The sequence below is a fragment of the Phascolarctos cinereus genome, unplaced genomic scaffold, assembly GCF_003287225.1.
Source record: "Phascolarctos cinereus isolate Bilbo 61053 unplaced genomic scaffold, phaCin_HiC Scaffold_4;HRSCAF=312, whole genome shotgun sequence".
Classification (NCBI taxonomy): Eukaryota; Metazoa; Chordata; class Mammalia; order Diprotodontia; family Phascolarctidae; genus Phascolarctos; species Phascolarctos cinereus.
In genome coordinates, this window is record NW_027555847.1 from 601,618,451 (window position 1) to 601,637,328 (window position 18,878).

Below are 18,878 nucleotides of genomic sequence, written 5' to 3' on the forward strand. Positions count from 1 at the left end.
GAATTCAGGAAGATTTGAAGATCTGAAGGATGATTTCAGACACTAGCTTGTGTGACCCTGGGTAAATCGCTTAACCCTTATTTGTCCCAGTTCCTCACCTGTAAAATGGGACACAATGGAGAAGGAAATGGCGAGCCACTCTAGTATCTTTGCCAAGAAAACCTCATGGCTAAAGTCCATAGAGTCATGGAGAGTTGGACATAACTGAGCGATTGAACAGCAACGACAACAAACATGTGGGCACTGTGCTAAGCTCTTGTTATTGTGCAGTCCTGCCCCACTCTCCATGACTCCATTTGCAGTTTTCTTGGCAAAGATACTGGAATGGTTTGCAACTTCCTTCTGCAGCTCATTTTACAGATGAGGAAACAGAGGCAAACAGGATTAAGTAAATTGCCCAGGGTCACGCAACTAGCTGCAGATTTGGACTCAGAAAGGTGAGTCTTCCTGATTTCAGGACCAGCACCATATCCACTGAACCACCTAGCTGCCCCCTGCCAAGCACTGGGATACCAAAAAAAAAAAAAAGACAAAAGACAGTCCTTGCCCTCAAAGAGCTTACAATCTAATGGGGGAGACAACAAAGCAAACAAATATATACAAAGCAAGCTATATGCAGGATGAATAGAAAACAATGGAGAAAGGCACTGGAATAAAAAGGCATTGGGGAAGCCTTCCTGTAGGGATTTTAGTTGGGACTTAAAGAAGCCAGAGAGGTCAGTGGATGCGGTGGAAGAGGGAGAGCATTTCAAGCAAAGGGGACCACCAAAGAAAATGCCCAGATCAGAGAGAGGACATTTCTTGTTCACAAAAGAACATTCTTTTGAACATTCACATGCTTCTTGCTTTATAACTGAAACTAATAAAATAGAATGGTCTCTAAAAATTAAGTCCTTTTCAGATTTTAGAGATCATAGGATCCTAGTTCTTCACTAGAAGGGACCCCAGAAGTCTTCTAGCCTAACCTCCTAATTTTATATTTGAGGAAACTGACATCTAGGGAGGTTAATTGACTTACCCAAAGTCACCCAGGGAAGATGCAGCAGGAACAGAATTTGAAATCAGGTCTTCTGACTCTCAAGTCAATCCTTTTTCCACATCAGCATACTGCTTCCACCAATTCTTATTATCTATTAAAGAATGAGATAGTATGATATTCCATAATTTGTAGTCATAACGTCATGCAATCTTACTCAATCAAATATTTATTAAGATCCTGCTATGTATGAGGCATTGCGGTTCACCCTATAGAGGGTGTAGAAAACATACATAAGGTCTCTGTCCATAAAAAATTCAATTTGTGGAAGCAAGAATATTCAGGAGAAAAAAGGAACTTAGAAGTAGAAAGTAGCTAAGGAGGAATCACAAATGAGAGGTGGAGACAAGAAGGGCAAAAAGAGTTCCAGGGATGTCCAAATTGCTGTGGATTTTGATCAGTGAGTATCTTGAAAAGAGGCTGAATGGAGGTGGTGCTTGAAGGATGCCTGGGGTTTGGCAAAGCTTGGTTATCTTTGGATTCTCAGTGCCTAGCCTGGTGCCTGCACATTACGCAGTAAGTGTGCGAAAGAAAGTTATCAAATGAATGGTCAATTGGAATATCAAAGTATTTATTTTTATAGGAAACAACAGGAAGTAGGAAACATTTATATAACAAAACACTATATATAACAAAACCCCAATCTCATATTATTGTAAAATGACAGGTGTGTTCTGAAAAACTACATAGCATGATTGATACCTTAGATTCAGAACTTACCGTTGTACATTTTTAAAGGATTTTGAAATTAGATTTTGAAACTCAATTTTGAAGATAGAATATTTGCTCTTAAAAATATTATATCACAGACTTTAGCATCATAAGATTTAGAAATAAGACCTTGGAAATAACCTGGACCCATCCTCTCATTTGACAGATGAGGAAACTTAGGGCCAGGGACGTAGAATGACTTGCCTAAGATCCTGAACAGGTAGGAAGGAGCAGGAAAAGGGATTCTGATTACAGATCTGATCCTTATTCTATTGCACTAAAGCTAGCCATTCCTACTAGAGTTGGAATAATCCAAGTAATTGCCGAAGTTACCTAAACTGTATTCATTCTATATAAAGGTAATGACCCTGGTTGATATATAATACATATGTGTGTGTTTGTGTCTGTATACATATACATATACACATATACCCACACATATACAAATGTATGTATATGTATATGTGGGTGGGTAGGTATGGGGGTATAGATAAATCACATCTATATGTATAGATAACATGCATACATACACAATACACATAACTACATAGATACAACACAGCATATGTATGCATATTCATGCACACAATGTATATGTACACATATGCATACACATGGATATCATCATGTATATAGTGCACATGTATAGCTGCACAGTTTATGTTGTGTACATGCATAGTTGTACATGCATGTCTATATGTAGCAAATGTATATGCACATCATATTATCAACTTTCGTCTATATGCACATATACAAATGAGCATTCATGCACATACATGTATGTATACATAAACAATTTAATGCATACATATGTATATATACACAGAAATGTATATATGCAAATGTATGTATGCATGGATTATAGATATGCACATATATACACAGATATATACAAATACAATATAAGTGTATAAGTACGTGCATTGCACACATACATGACACGCATACATGTATACACACGTGTGCATATGCTTATGCATATATACCACTAAACAGAACAATAGTGGTAGTATACAGCCCTGACTCTGAAGTCAGAGTATCTGTGTTCAAATCTTGCCTCTGGCCCTTGCTACCTAGACACATAACCTTCCTCACCTCCATTTCCTCATATGTAAAACGAGGGAGTTGGACTATTGTACCTCAGGTCCCTCCTGGCTTTGTCCTGACTTTCTGGACTTTGCCATCATGCCATAATTGCCTCAGCACCCAGGACCTTCTCACGCTGAAACATCCCTCTGCCATGCCAGCTACCTTCTCCCAATAGTGATTTCCTCACAGGGTCTCCATGTTGAGAAGAGGCTCAGGTCTTCATTTGCCTCCCAGATTTGCTTCTGACTTTCAGGACTTTGACCTTCCCACCCTGCTTCCTTCACCTTTTTGTTCACGTGCTTTCTCCCCCAAGAGTCTTCCCCAATTAGATGATCCTTCAGGATAGGGACTGTTTTTCTGTTTTTCTTGTATGTGCATCCCCAGTGCTAGGCATAGAGCCTAGTACATACTAAGGGCTTCATAGATGCTTGGTGCCTTGTTACCTTGATGTTCCAACTCTAAATCCATGAATGTTGAATTTGCAGGCCCTCATGGCTAGGATCAGTTCCCTCCTTACCTTTCCTTCATAGAGCTGCTCTCTTCTGCTAAGACAGTTCAAACACTATACTCCGCATGAAGGCTTTCCTATTGCAAATGCTAGTCTCTCTCCTAGAACGACTTTATGTTTTACATTTATTAATTTTATATTTATGCTGCATATATAATTTATCTGTACTTGTTTCTTCCATTAGAATACAAGGCACTTGCTAGTTGGGATTATTTCATTTTCATATTTGTACCCCCAGTGCCTACCACAGTGTTTGAATTATGGTAGGTGTTCCTTTTCTTTGTTCCTATGATTCATCTTGGATGGATCATAGGCCATTTGTAAAACTGTCCTTAAGAAAAGGCTATCTTGAAATGGAGCTGTGAAAATCTCAAGGAATTCAAGCCTCCCTGTGCTGTAGGACCCAGCTTATTTTCCCAAGTACAATAAATCTCTTCTAATTAGATAAATCATCTAGGAATTAATGTGATGAAAGGAGGCTTTTTTTGTTGTTGCAACTTTCATATTTATCAGGTTTTTCTCATATGTGATTGATACAAAGTGATAACAGAGACTGGGTATCATGAAAAGTCCTAATTTTAAAATTAAAAAATGAAACCCAAGGAAGTGGGAGCAATGCAGAACAATAAGTCTTCATTTACATCCAGATGCAAAAGGTTGGGGGGGTGGGGAAGGGTCTGCCAGAGGTAGATTGAATTTCTCTGGCTATCAAAAGGAGACTTAGAAACTGTGCAATAAATTTATAGTTGACAAGGCACCAAGCCAAACATTAGACATCCAAGACTGATAAAGGAAGTTAGAGTAGAAACTGGAGAAGTGCTGGCTGATATTTTCACAACTTTGTTTAGTTTCAGGAGAGATTCCCCAAGACCAGAACATGGTTAGCATAACCCCAGTATGGAAAAGGGGTCCGGAGAATAACTTAAAAATTCTACATCAGGCCATTCTAATCTCACTGGGGAGAGACATTTGGACAAGTATTTGAGACCATTCAATAGAGCTGCATGTCACAAAGCCTTGCCTGTGCTTGATTGAGGACAGCCACATGTTTTCAGGAAGTGGAGCTCATGCCTTAGCTTATTGGAATTCTTTGAGGATTTCATTATGGTAGAGGTGCTAAGCTGTTTGCAGGACAAGGGAAAGGCTTGAAAAATAGTTGAAAAGCTTGAGAGATAGTTTCTATTGTTCCACTTAGGGAAGGAGCTTGGCTGAGAATGATATGAATTTAGGTAGCTTAAGTGGATAGAGTGCTGGGCCTGAAGTCAGCAAGACTCATTTTTGTGAGTTCAAATCTGGCCTCAGACATATGGTAGCTGTCTGACTCTGGGCAAGTCACTTAACCCTGTTTGCCTCAGATCCTCATCTGTAAAATAATCTGGAGAAGGAAATGGCAAACCATTACAGCATCTTTGCCAAGAAAACCCCAAATGGGCTCGTGAATAGTCAGACATGACTGAAAATAACTCAACAACTACAAACAATGATGATGGAGAGAAACTTTCATTGTCATTAGCAGTCCCCTGAATCTCAATAAATAGGAGATAATCAATAGTGTAAGAATATGGCACTTTAAAAGGTGGAAAAAAATGTAGCCATCTGGCCAGATTTTCAATGTCTTTAGCAATGATCTAAACCTGCCGCCCTACCTTTCCAGCCTCATTACACTTTCTTCCCCTTCACACACTTATTGATCCAGCCGATTGGTGTTGCAGCTCCTCACACCTAGCACTGCTGCTAGGTAACACAGTGAGCAGAGAGCTGGGCCTGGAATCAGGAAGACCTAAATTAAAATCCAGCCTCAGACACTCACTAGCTGTTTGACCCCCAACAAGTCATTTACCATCTGTCTGCTTCAGTTTCTCCTGTTCAACGGGGCCAACAATAGCAACAAATTCCCAGCATTGCTGTGGGGGTCAAATGAGAAAATATTTGAAAGTGCTTAGCACCCTGCCTGGCACACAGTAGGGGTTTAATAAATGCTTATAGACCAGCAGAACGCATTCCATCCCCCATCTCTGTACTTTTACACAGGCTGACCTCCATGACTAGAATGTACTCTCTCCTTATCTCTGCCTCTCACAATTCTTAGTTTCTTCAAAGCTCAGCTCAAATACCACTTTTTACCACCTTTCCCAATCCTCATACCTTATAGTCACTCTCTAAAATTTACATTGTATTTGTTACATATGTATGTATGTGTATATATATATATGTGTGTGTGTAATATATATCATATATGTATATCTATATAAACACATACATGTATGCATATATATATGTATATGTATGTATATATATATATGTATATACACACTTTCCATATATAAGATAGCATTGCATAGTAGACAGGACATTAGCCTCAAGTTAGGAAGACTTGAGTTCAAGTTCAGACTGCCACATACTGGCTGTAACACCCTGGGCAAGTCACTTAAGGGGCCAATCTGTAAGATTATAAATTGCAAAGAAGCTGCCACAATCTGTGATTGTAAAAGAATAAAGGAAATCATTGGCCAAGTGTTCCCTATTCAGATAAAATCATAGTTCTAGTGAGACACACACACACACACACATATATACATACATGTGTACTTTCCCCCTGCCTTCCCCATACCCCTCAATACATTGCAAACTCCTTGAAGTCACAAACTATTTTATTCCTGTTTTTGTATGCCTAGCACTATAGCTGGCATACAGCTGGCACATAAATGCTTATTGATTGAATAATTGATCAGATTCCTGGGACAGACAGGAGACATTTGAATTAACTAAAACATAATGTACTATCAGGTCTAATTTTATGATTTGGCATGACATTAGAACTATCTAAGAAACCACCCAAGAGTATGGAAAACTTCAGTGTTGTATAATGTGGTCTCTCATGTCCAGGGCCATGGTGCCTAGGGATAGCTTGTAAAAACACATTGTTCAGTGTGGCCAAGTATGTGTGTGTGTGTGTGTATATATATATATATATATATATATATAATATATATATATATTATATATATATATATATATATATATATATATATATATATATATATATATATACATATACATATATATGTATATATATAATATATATATATATATATACATACATATAGAGAAAAAGACAAAGACACACACTGAAGCAGTGAGACAGACAGAGACAAGGGAGGGAGAAGGTGTAGTAAAGTGGTATGGGGGGAAGGGTATGACGGCATTTTTCTGGCTAGATTTGTGATTTCATTGGTAAGACAACTCTCTGTGAGGAAACTCTCCCTGTCAATGCAGATAGAGTCTGTTCTACAACTTATAGTTTTAGAAAATTGACTGGAATTTAGAAAAAAAAATGTACAGTTACAAATGAACATTTCATTTTTGAAAAAAAATGTTAGAAATGACTTTCCCCAGATGACTACTGATAAGGTAGACTGAAATATTTAGGAAAATACGCAGGTACAAATAAACATATTTCATTCTTTGTAAAAAAAAATTAAAAAGAAAGTTGACTGGAGCACAGAGGTATTAAGTGACTTGTCTAGGGCCACATGGCCTGTATGTGTGGACTTAAATCCAAATCTTTCTGACTCTGTGGTTGGCTCCCTACCCACTATACCACACTGCCTCTCAAATCAAGGAACAAATAAAGTTATTAATTTAGGAGAATAACTAAAGACAGTTTTCTTCTTCCTCACCCCAAACCTCCAATTTCAACTTAGGGCTGGTATTTTTTCTATATAAATCTCTGAGGTCAACCTAATTGGTCCAGGGATTTTCTAAGTCAGTGAGTTCTCAGGCATTATCTGGTATTTCCTCTTTTGAACCTGCAGGGAAATATCCTGAGAAAAATCTATCATTTCCTTTTTTTCAGGCTCAGCTGGGGGTGGGGCGGGGGGGGGGGGGGGGGGGAGAGTTGGTTAAAAGAAAAGAAAATGATAAAAATCTCCCAAAGAGTTTCATTTTACATTATAAAAATAGAGGCCATGGGGAGAGGTTCAAGGAACAAATGTGGAGAGGTTGAAGGAAATTGGGTCGTTTAGCCTGAAAAGAAAAGAATAGAGGTAGAGAGGGGTCTTGATAGCTATGTTCAAGCCTTCATTGGCCTATCGTATGGAAGAGGAATTCAGTTTGTTCTGCTTGGCCTTGAAGGGCAGACCCGGGAGTAATGGAAGCGAGTAGTAAAGAGCAATGTAGACGTTAAGCAACGAAAAAACTTCCTGATAATTATACCTATCCAAAAGGAGAACAGGAGACAGTGGATTTCCCGATTCACTGGAAATCATCAGGAAAATGACAAATGAGCATTTGTCAAATATGTTCTACTGGTGATTTTGGTTCTCCAGATAGGGGTAGGACTAAGTGGTCTGTCAAATCTGAAATTCTTTGTGTAAAATTTATATTTATATTTTTATACAATGAAACAAAAAAAATCAATACCTACTGTATGCATGACTATAGCTCTAGGAAGCTTGCTATCTGAATTTGGGACCATTGATCTAGGAATTTTCACAATCCATATAGTGTAGACCAGGGGTGGGGAACTTGCAGACTTGAGGCCTTCTAGTTCCTTGGGCGTGGCCTTTTAACTGAGTCCAGGTTTTACAGAACAAATCCATCTATTAAGGAGATTTGTTCTGTGAAGTTTGGATTCAGTCAAAGGTCTGCACTTGAGGACTTAGAGGGTCACAGGTGGCATTGAGGCTACAGGTTCCCCACCCCTGGTCTACACTATATGGATTGTGAAAATTCCTTGTACTGTCTAAAAATTACTTCCTGTATCTTAGCTCGATTAATCAATAAACATTTATTAAGCACTTACTATGTGATAGGCACTGGGCTAAGTGCTGGGGATACAAAAAGGCAAATGTAGTGTGGGAACAAATAAATTGTTCTCTTGTTTGAAGTTTGATAACATTTTCTTCCTCCTTGGAATATCACTAAGTGAGGGTGACAAAGAATCATGACATTTTAGAGTCAGAAAGGACCTCCATGATCATCCAGTCCAACTGCTCTCTAATAGGAAGCGTGGTGCAATAGACATGTCAATGACCTGGTGTGAGAAGGAGCTGGATTCACCCCCCCCACACACACACATACACGCACACTTATATACTTAATAATTGTATGACTCTGGATAAGTCACTTAAGATCTCTGTGCCTTACTTTCCTCATCTGGAAAATGGGAGAGGGGGGAGGAAGTTAGATTTGATGGTCTCCAAGGTTTCTTCCAACTTTAAATCTGTGATACTAATTCCATATCTGACCAGCGGTCATCCTCTAACTCCCAAGGCAGCCCATTCTGCCCTTAGAGATCTCTCACTTTTAGGAAGTTTTTCTTTATATAAAGACTACATTTTTCTCTTTCTCATCTCCACTCTGTGCTTCTTATTCTGGCCTGTAAAGTCCAAGTTGATAAAAAGGGTGTTGGGGGGCCGGGGGAGGAAGGAGCTCATTTGTCTTTCATGTAATGGCTCTTCCTTACCCTTACCATTCTCTAAGCTAAATATCTCCAATTCTTTCAATCTATTCTCTTATAACATGAATTCTAAGCTCTTTATTACACTAGGTACTCTCTCTTTCCTCTGGTTGTCATGGGGACAGGTCCATTCTCAAAATATTAAAATTAAAAATAAAAGGTTGGTGAGGATTATGGGGTGGGGCAGCTAGGTGGTGCAGTGGATAGAGTACCAGGAAGACCTGAGTTCAAATCCCACCTCAGACACTAGCATTTGTGACCCTGGGCAAATCACTTAACCCTGTTTGCCTCAGTTTCTTCATCTATAAAATGAGCTGGAGAAGGAAACGGCAAAACACTCCAGTATCTTTGCAAAGAAAACCCCAAAAAGGGTCCCAAAGAGTTGGATACAATTAAAAATGACTAAGCAAGAAAGGATCATTGGGAGAAATTTCACAGATGTCAATCTGAGTTATCTTTTTAGAATTTTTAGGACTTTGGGATTGGAAAATTCCTCATGTAGAAGGTTGAACTAAAGTTTGAATGAAACTAGTGACTGAGAGACAGAAATGAAGAAATGACTTCTAGACTTGGGAGACAGATGACACAAAGGTATAGAGACGAAAGAAGCCATGTCATGTGTGGAAAAACAGCACTTTGATTTGATCACTGAATTTATGAAAAGAGCCTGAAGTATTATTAGTCTAGAAAGGTTGGGGCCAGTAGTGAAGAATTTGCACACTGACAAGAGTGAAGAGGTCTAGGGGTTTTGGGGTGCTGGGACCCCGAGATCGCGGTACTGGGCCCTGCTGAATGAATTCAACTCAAATCTTCTTCAGCCAGAGGAAAAGTTTATTAGTGATAAATGACATTGACCGGGTGACGCCCGTAAAGACGAGCGGGCATGAGAGGTTCTCAGCCTTGTGGGCTTGAGATTCTCAGCATCTGAATGAGGGCCGAGGTGGATCTTAAATACTAAAGTGACTTTGGGTGGCCAGAGAAGGGGGTTGGGGAAAGGGTCTAGGTAAGAATTCTAATTGGGGAGGTCAGAGAGATTGAATAGACAATGGGAATAGATAATGGAGTGAACAGGAAGGCAGAAGTTTGAAAGGCATCTGCACAAAATCAAGGTGGGGCTAGGACTTTCAAAAGGACATAAAGGAAGGCCTTTCTGGGGCCTATAGACAAAAGGGAGCCTAAGGCTTTCAAAGGGAGATGAGGGTCTGGGGCCTGTGAGTCAGATTTCCTTTGAGGCAAAGGGTGAAGATCTTGGCTTGGGCCCCGCCCTCATCAAGAGGAGTTTGCATTGTATTCTAGAAGTGATAGAAGCCACAGAAGCTTTTTGAGTAAAGAGCTAATACAATGAATACAACGCAATTTGGGGGTGAGGGAAGCAGTAGCAGCTGGGAGACACAGCTCATCTACTAATGGGTCTGGTGAGGTTTCATTAGGCAAAGTTAATTACATTAATTTGGTCTCACAGGCAATTTAGCAAAATGAACAGTCTGGAAAAATTTTGACTCAAAGAATTTACACCAATTCTCTTAACACTCTATCCTAGCAATTGTGAAGCTAAGGGATAACTAAGATAAGGGCTGCCTTTTGAGCTCAAGCTCAAGTTGGGTGATTGTGTTTTTAATACTGTTACAATTTTTGGTTCCTCTGATCTGGTTTCTTTTAAGAACAGCCCAATTTCTTTTCATCTCAGGGGAAAGCCTTGTACAAAAGTGCATAATTAGCTCAATTAGCATCTTTTTTATTCAAAAAAGGTGTATGCCTTACTACCAATATTCTTTTTTAAGTCACTGAAAAACAAAAGCATTAATTTTCAGGCAGGTAGGGAGACAAAGGATGAGTTCCCATACCACCTAGTCCTATGATCCTTTGAAAACAGAAATTTTCACAGTTGCTTAATATTTGGTCTCAGTATGCTTAAATTCACAAGGGGGCCATAAGGATTGGAATAGATAAAAAGGATCTGGTTTTAATCAAATAAACCCTCTTCTGCACACATACCTGAAATCTGTGAACCTGAGACCTTTAAAAGTTAAGAGAAATTCAGACTCATTCCTCAGTTACCTTCTTATATCTTCAAATAGGTTCTATTTTCCACCACTTCCTTCAAATAAAATTTCCCTCTTCATCAATTTCTCTGCCTCTGCTCATTCAATAACCAAGATGGGAATTTGAATGAGGTCTGTTTCAGTTTTCCATAGAAAAGAATTTGGGACATATGTATGTTTTGTTGCAGTTGTATGTTTTGATGTTGCCTGGATATTTCTAAGTGTATTTATGGTTCCATAGCAAGCAACCTAGATCTATGCCATTAATTATGAACACAGAGAGGCAGCATAGAATAATGGAGAAAGCCAGGAAGACCTGACTTTAAATGCCTCCCTTGTATACCCTGGGCCAGTCACTTAACCTCTCAGTATTTTTGGAAACTTTTTAAGACTATAAGTTGAAGAGCAGCATGTGCCAACCTGCACTGGCAGAAGGGGGTTTCCTTACCCCACTGTTAGTGGGAGTAGGGTTTAGTCCTTGTTCTTACTTTTCAGTGAATGACAGGTGGGACAGAGGTCTTGGATTTAATTCACTTTGACAATGTTCTATATGCTGCCTTAGCCCAGGGGCAGTAAAGTAAATGCAGTGGAAAAAGAGAAGAGGTAATGATAATGGGTGGATGGACACCTGCAACAAATGACTGGCCAATCCAATCTGTATGGCATTATTATAGGAGAGTCCCATCCAGAAAAACCTAAATCTAAACTTTACTATATATACTATATAAATCCAATACACACACACACACACACACTATATACATACATATATATATATATGTATATATATATATATATATATATACTATATAAATCCAATATACTTTAAGCTAAACATCTTAAGAAATTAATTCAATTCAGTAAACATTTATTAAAAGATTTTATTTCATTATTTTGTGCCAGGCACTATGCTAAGTGCTGGGAATACAAATAAAAAGAGATTCCTTGCCCTCAATGCACTTATAATCTAATGGGGAAGACAACAGAGAAAAGGAAGCCGGAAGCAGGTGGGGGGAGGGGAGATGGACAAGAGAAGGTATGGGGGGGACATAATGTTTGACAGCATTCAAACCAAGCAGAGTTGCAGATGGAAAATGGAGAGTGAGCTGGAAAGTCTAGATCCCTGCCTTCTATAAAGGAAAGCTTCTAGAGGAGTTTTAGTGCTCCATTCTCCATCCTCCCAATCAAAGGGGAGAAAAGGCTGATAGAGTTGGGAAGATGTTGAATTTCCAAAGCTGAATGAATGGCATGGTGATGAGATTTCAGGTGATCAACTTACCCTGGGAAGGGCATCTCATTTTTTGGAGTTCAAACCAAGCAGAACTGCAGGTGGAAAATGCTGCTGTAATAGAATAATATGCCAAATAAGGATAAATTTATTATTTATATTGATAAATTTACAAATTTAATCCTAGACTGTCCAAAAGATACTCAATCAATCTATGGGCTATGTAGTGATGACCTCCAAGGACCCTCCTAGCTATATATCTATAATTATCATAATAACTAGCATATACATAACAATTCACATTCAGATAAAGTTTTACAACTTTTATTAGTATAACACAGAAGCTAGGCAGCCAAGTAATATTATTACTGTCTTATGGATGAGGAAGTTTGAGGAATAGAGATATTAAAGAATTTACTAGCAGTTGTATAGTCAGCTAAGTGGCAGAATGAAATTCAGGTTTGCTAATTCAGAGTGCGTTATATAACACTCCATCTTATCTAGATACTAAATACATATCTCTCTTTCATTACCTGTGTGGGCTGGAAAGAAAAAAAAGACCATACTCTTTACCTGTGAGATCTTGGACAAGGCATGTGATTTCTCTGGGTTTCAATTTCCTCATCATTTAAATAAGGAGACAGGGAAGGGTTTTCTGGATGATCTCTAACCCTTCTCCTAGCCTTAAATCTATCTTCCTTTTGTCCAGGAGATTGCCAAAACAAAGATGGAAAGATGATATAATGATAATGTCAGACAATAGGTAAAGAAAAAAGTTGATGACAAGAGAAGGCTATTCAAGTATTTCATATCGAAGGGTTCAGAGAAATTAAATTAAAGGGAAAAATCAGCATTGAATGGGATAGCTAGGGAAAACTGTTTGGAGGAGAGATTTTTGACATGAACTTTAAAGAATGCAGAGATTAGCAGTGAGTAACAAAAGAGAAAATGGAATTCTAAGTAGGAAGAATAGCATGAATGGAGAAATAGAGGTAAGAAGAACAGACATACATAGAGAATAGGAACATGAACTTTCTCAGTTATGTTATAGAGATGATTTTTGTTTAGGCATTAGTTGGACAAAATGACATTTGAGGTCCCTTCCGATTTTGTGTGTGATTCTGTGATACTGAGCCTAGCTTGGCTGAAGTAGACAATTTGTATTGGGAAAGTGGTGACAGATGATATTAGATGACAAGCACAGTGGGGCCAACTGAGGGAGGACAGAGCTAGAAAGTTTCCTTTTCCTGGACTATAGAGTAGCTTCAAAGGTCCCTAAACAGGGAATGAAAGTCACAACAATGACAATTATCTAATCCATAAGTCATGCCATGCGGGAGAGGAAAAGGAAAAGTAAGTAAAGCCATTCCAGGTGATATATAGTCAATCAGTCAGTCAATAAACATGTATTAATTGCCTACCATGTGCCAGATACTATGCCATGTGCTAGGGATACCAAAAAAGAGGGTAAAATTCAGCCCCTGCCATGAAGGAGCTTACAGTCTAATGGGGAGACAACAAGCAAACAACTACGTACCAACAAGTTGTATGCAGGCTAAACAGGAAATGACAGCAAGGCGGCTCCAGAATTAAGAGAAGCTGGGAAAGGCTTCCTGTTGAAGATGGGCTTTTAGCTGGGCTTTGAAGGAAGAAGAGAATCCAGGAGGTGGTGATGTGAAGAAGAGTATTCCAGGCCTGGAGGACAGCAAGAGAAAATGTCCGGATCAGAGAGATGGAGTTTCTTGTTTCTGGAGTGGCAAGGAGGCCAGTGTCACAGGCTAGGGGAAGGTGTAAGAAGACTGGAAAGCTAGGAAGTGTAGAGGTTATGAAGTTCTTTAAACACCAAACAGAACATGTTGTATTTGATCCTGGAAGTCATAGAGAGCCATGGGAGTTTATTGAATGGGAGTGAGGGGTGGCATATGTGCACTTTAGGAAAATCCCTTTGGTGATTGAATGGAAGATGGATTCAAGGGAGAAGAGACTTGAGGCAGGCTGGCTGACCAAAAGTCATATCTCAAATATATAAAGAACTTTGTCAAATGTATAAGAATGTGGGTCATTCCCCAACTGATAAATGGTCAAAGGATACAAATAGGAAGTTTTCTAATGAAGAAATCCAAACAATTTATAATCATATGAAAAAAAAGTTCTAAATTATTATTGATTAGAGGAATGCAAATTAAAACAACTTTGATATACCATTTTATACCTATTAGATTGTCTAAAATGATTGAAGGGGAAAGCAACAAATGTTGGAGGGGATGTGGAAAAATTGGGACACTAATTTATTGTTGGTGGAATTGTGAACTGATTCAACTATTTTGGAGAGCAATTTGGAATTATGCCCAGAGAGTTATTAAACTGCCTATCCAGGGGTAGGGAACCTATGGCCTCAAGGCTACATGTGGCCCTCAAGGTCCTCAAGTGTGGCCCTTTAATTGAATCCAAACTTCATGGGCAGCAGGTTCCCCACCTCTGATACACACTTTGACCTAGCAATACCACACTAGGTCTATTTCCAAAGATTATTAGGGAAAAAGGAAAAGAACCTGTATGTTCTAAAATGTTTATAGTAGCTCTTTGTGGTGGCAAAGAACTGGAAATTATGAGATGCCCATCAATTGGGTAATGATAGAGTAAGTTATGGTATAAGATTCTGATGGAATCTGTGATATAAGAAATGATGAACTCAATGATCTTAGAAAAACATGGAAAGACTTGCATATGAAATAAGCGGGAAATGAGCAGAACCAAGAGAGCGTTGTATACAGTAACAGAAATATTGTTTTAAGCACAATTTTGAGTGACTAAGTCATTTTAACTATTATAAATACCCAAATTAACTATAAAGGACATATGAAGAAAGGCATTATCTGCATCCAGAGAGAGAACTGGCAAATAAAAGTATGTATTGAATAATTTTACACGTATATATCTATTTGTGTCTAACAGTAACCATCTCTAGGGCAGGGAGAGGGAGGGAAGAAAAAAAGAGGAAAAAAGAAATTTACATGCTAACTATTATATATTTAAAGGAATAACAAGCTGTACATAATAGATTTGTAGTTTCATGTGCAATCATCTTTTTATTGTACTATGTTATGGAATTGCTTATTTCATTCCATAAATTAAAAATAAAATAAAATAAAGAGATAGTTCCTAAAAAAAAAGGCTGTAATAGTCCAAATGTGACATGATGAAGGTCTATATTGGGGATGATCACCTTATCAGAGAAGAAGGTGAAGGCATGTTTGGGAGATGTTGCAAAGGTTAAGTTGACAGGCCTTGGCAACAGATTGGATATGGGGGGAATCCAGAATTCCACCTTGGTTTTGAGCCTGGGGGCCCAGGAGGATAGAGTGCCCTCAACATTAATATGGAAGGAAGAAAACTACATACACAGTAACTACCCTTTGGTAGAAGTGGGACGCTCACAGGAGTTACACATTGCAGATGTTTTTGGACTTTCTCAGTGTATTGATCAGTTATGCTGATTTTATTTTCATCTCTTAAAAAGAAACAACATTATTTATCATATGCCATGGCTCTTGGGAAATGGAAAGGGGAAGAATACATAGGATAGTGTGGTGATATAAGACACATAAAATATCAATTTTTTTAAAAAGTAGTAAGGAAGATAGGAGCGAGGGAGGGTTTAGAAAAATAATTAGTTCAGTTTTGTACATATTGAGTTTAAGATATCTGCTGGACATCCAGTTCAAGCCATCTGAAAGACAGTTGGAGATGTAAGCCTGGAGGTCAGCAGAGAGGGTAGATCTGAGAATTATCAGCATAGAGAGGATAATTAAATTCATGTGAGCTAATGAGATCACAAAGTGAAACAGTATAAAGGACCAGAACTCTATAGGACACCTACAGTTACAGTGTGTGACCAAGATGAGGATCCAGTATATAAAAATGAGGAGAGGTCAGATAGGTAGGAGCAGAACCTGGAGAGAATACTGTCCCCAAAACTTAGAGAGAAGAAAGTATCAAAAAGAGGATGATCAATTGTGTCAGAAACTGTAGAGGTAAAAAAGAATGAGGATTGAGAAAAGGCCATTGTATTTGGTAATTTAGAGATCACTGATAACTTTGGAGAGAGCCCTGAAACCATGGTGTCTGTAAAACTCTGGCAGGAGCCCTGGAATTATGATCACTTGACCTCTGACAATACTATTAGTTGGCTTAGCACTCCATGTGCTGAATGTGTAATGAATCTTTTGAATCTTAGAAACAGATAAAGAACCACAGTTTTAGAGGGTGGTTCAGAACCAGGAGGACAATCAGCTTGACCTGAAAGACAGTGGGGTCAGTGGGGTTCCTTCATGTTCCTCCAATATCAAAAAAAGGCAAGAAACATTCTTCTTTTTCTCCTCCTTCATCAACAATATCTTCAGCTCCAAATTATATAACAATTACCTAGTATGGCAATGATAACTTAATTTCTAAAATCATATTAAAAGATTAGAGCAGAAATTGAGGAGCAAAATAAACATAAAAAGAGAAAAGCTGAAAAATCTGAAGGCATTAAAACTCTATACAATACAAATTTTGGAAGTGCTACCTGATAAGTAAACAGTTGGATAATAATAATAAGAATAATATAATAAATATAAATATAAAAATAAAATAACAAGAATACAAGTTTTATTATATTAATCTAATTCATAGGGTAACTAAACCAAATTTTCAAAGTGCTAGCATCTACTATAACCCTAATGACTCTGAAGGCAACTAAGTGGTTCAGTGCATAGGGTGCTGGGCCTGGAATCAGGAATACCTGAGTTCAAATCCCACCTCAGACACTTAATAGCTCTGTGACCTGGGCAAGTCATTTAACCTCTGTTTGCCTTAATCCACTGGAGAAGGAAATAGCAAACCATTCTAGTATTTTTGCCAAGAAAACCCCATGGTCAATATGATCTGTAGGGTCACAGGGTCAGACACAACTGTACAACAATGACTTTGAATGTTTCTTCATAGTTATTTTAAAGCCTCTGAATTTAATGGATTCAAAAGTAGATCTTGTGGGCAAGGCACCTATAGCATCGAATTATTGACATTTTCTATTGTAATACTACTTAGAATTTTAAAGCAGCAGTGCTACTTATTCACGTTCCTATAAAATTCTTTGGTAAAAATAAGAAACTTTCTGTCCTTGCAGTCACAATTCAGATCCATTCTCTTAAAAGATTTCACCTTAAAAGTTGTGCTGTCATTTTAAGTTCATGATTCATGATAGGTACAATGCTCTTGATTTGTGAAATCATGTGAATTTTGCTTTTAAATGATTTGACAGTCACTGGAGATTTTCTTAAGGGCAAAAAAATTGGCCTGAGTTCCAGTCAATGATTTCCCTTTCATAAAGCAGAAGAAATCACTTAGTATTGATCAAAGTTTTCAGTATGTAAGCTTATTTACAGAGACTCAGGGGATCCATAGCAAAGTATATTGCTTCTAATTACTTCAGTGCTATTTTTATTTTTCACATGGATGCTGAAGTCCTCAGTCTCATGAAGAGATTGCCTTTACATGTTGCTTTAAAATGAAACCTTCAATATTTACTATCTGGTTAATAGACACTGGAGTTTGGGACATATTGAATGATCATAAAATAACTATACAAAAACATAATTTGGAATTTACTTTGACAATAAATCCTTTGACAATAAATTGGAAGTTCCTTTCTTTTGTATGGGTCTAAATATAGCTTGATTCTTTTCTTTCTCTCTCTCTTTCTTTCTTTCTTTCTTTTTTTCTTTCTTTCTTTCTTTCTTTCTTTTCCTTTTTCTGTGGTAGCTTGGCTAGATCACCAGCTTAATATCTGAAACAGAAGTTAAACATAATTTAAATAAAAAATTCAAACTACTTTTATTTTTAATTCAAAATACTTACAAGAAAGTGGGGCTCTTTGTTTCATAATCAGTGCGAATACATCCCTAACATACCATTTCTCAAGCATGGAACTGATGTTAGAAGATTCAATAATCTGAGTCACCTAGGGGTTTTCTTCACTTTCAGGAGACCTCAGATTATTAGTTATCATTGTCAAAATTCTCAAGGCCCATGAGCCAACTTATGTGGAAGCATTTTGAATTTTAAAGTGCTTTGTAAAGCAAATTATCAAGTTAAACTGATAATCCTCCTTGAGTTTAGCACAGCGTTGAAGATATGATTGATTTATTAATATGGTTAATTAGTGCTGAATACCATCTTGCTTTTTGTTATATGCTCTATTGCACGGAGACAAAATTTAATCAAGATATTAAACCTTAAATATCTAACTTTCTATTTACCAGAGAAAAGCAGAGAAATTCCCAGTGACCAAAATTACTAGGTACTTCTCTTGGCATTCCCTATACCTTTAGCTTCCAATTCCTGGTCTGTTTTCACATCGCCGTCTTCTGCAATATTGTTCCCAACCTTACAATCAGGGCCCTTGCTTTTTCTCTTGGGTAAATTCTCTTCCTCTCCCACTGATGCATTTTTGCATTTGGCCTTTGGCCAGATGCCCATGACCTCCAAGAAGAAAAGCAGAATCTGGAGAGATAAAGCATAATTTAAAAAAAAAAAATCTGTCTCCCATATTAGTTGCAGGCCCCATAGATATGCCACCTACAGGGCCTGCTTCTGCCTTCCTCCTCTTCTGTCTGGGATCTGCTCCAATTCAGCCCTGGCCTCCCTGATTACATTAAGACCGATTTTCCCTTTCCTCTCCACAGCTAGGGCTAGCATCAGTTTGCAGATGATTACCAGATATACCTTTGTAACCCCAACCTGCCTCCTCCCTCCATCTA

General features: G+C 38.1%; 1 pseudogene; it reads right to left on the reverse strand.

Annotated features, from left to right (window-relative positions):
* LOC144456579 (vitamin K epoxide reductase complex subunit 1 pseudogene) overlaps positions 1-18,597 on the reverse strand; it is an 81,897-nt pseudogene extending 63,300 nt beyond the window's left edge.
* Positions 18,598-18,878: the final 281 nt, after the last annotated feature.